This window comes from Myotis davidii, unplaced genomic scaffold (assembly GCF_000327345.1).
Source record: "Myotis davidii unplaced genomic scaffold, ASM32734v1 C63636393, whole genome shotgun sequence".
NCBI lineage: Eukaryota > Metazoa > Chordata > Mammalia > Chiroptera > Vespertilionidae > Myotis > Myotis davidii.
In genome coordinates, this window is record NW_006373923.1 from 1 (window position 1) to 1,050 (window position 1,050).

At 46.6% G+C, this 1,050-nt stretch overlaps 1 long non-coding RNA gene across 1 annotated transcript; it reads left to right on the plus strand.

The window, feature by feature from the left end:
- The first annotated feature begins 262 nt into the window (after window positions 1-262).
- LOC102759556 lies at window positions 263-975 on the plus strand. The gene is made up of 3 exons (XR_436393.2): window positions 263-376; window positions 684-719; window positions 933-975. It is a non-coding gene; the product is annotated as an uncharacterized LOC102759556 (long non-coding RNA).
- The last annotated feature ends 75 nt before the right edge of the window (window positions 976-1,050 follow it).

Below are 1,050 nucleotides of genomic sequence, written 5' to 3' on the forward strand. Positions count from 1 at the left end.
TAGCTATAACAAGTTTCTTTGTTCTCTACCTATGCTACTACAAAATTTATCTGTAAGTAAGTAGATTGGTTTCTGGTGTTTAATTTGAGCCTAACATAGGAATTTGTCACATCTGCCGAAGCGATTGGCCCACGCAGCTCTGTGCCCTACATCCCAGGCAGAGCTGCTAGGAAGATAGCTGCTCTAGCAGGCAGATGTGTTGGGACTGTGACTTCTTTGGAAGTTTGTATACACCTGGGATTACATGCTGCTCTTGCTGTGAATGATGATTATGGATTTTGGTAAAAAATGCCCCGATTTTTCTCATGTTTAGGGATCAAGGGGTGCTAGAGGACCAGCAGGCCCAATGGGATCCCCAGGAGAGCCGGGGTTACCGGTAAGTACAGCCCTGCTCATTCTGCCCCTCTAAAAGCCAAGTTCCCATCTTGGGTCAGGTACAGGTGGGCTCTTTGAGAGGACATCACCTGATGAATCAGTACACGCCCACTCCTTACCTGTGTGAGTCCATGGAGAAGCATGGGCCCCTCTGGGGGGTGGGTATAACAAGCCTCCCCCCCGTAATAGGAAGCCCATGGGTGTTTTTCAATTAAGGGTTTCCTAAAGAGGAATTGGGACAACCAACAAAGACACATTCTGGTTTCTGCAACTGATCTGTGATTTGTGTGTTTTTGCCATTGATTTAGGGACCTCGGGGCCATCCTGGGAGTCCGGGTGTGAAGGTAGGCAGCCACGAGGAAAATATACAAATAGGACCCAGGTACAGTGAGACTAACGACCACTGATGTCTGTCGGGATGATGTCTTTCCTCTCACTAGACTTCCCAATGTATTTAATAAGTGAACTTCAAAAAATTGCTTGACCGGAAGTCTTACTTATAATTATTTCTTTAATATTCAAAAGCAACTCAATTAATTTAGTTTTTTCTTTCTCAGGGCAATCCTGGCATGGGAGTCAAGGGGCAGATGGGAGACCCGGTAAGAATCCCTTTTGCCTGGAGAGCACATGTTGGAATGTATGTGCTGCCCGGGTTGTGGAGGCCGTTATGATCAC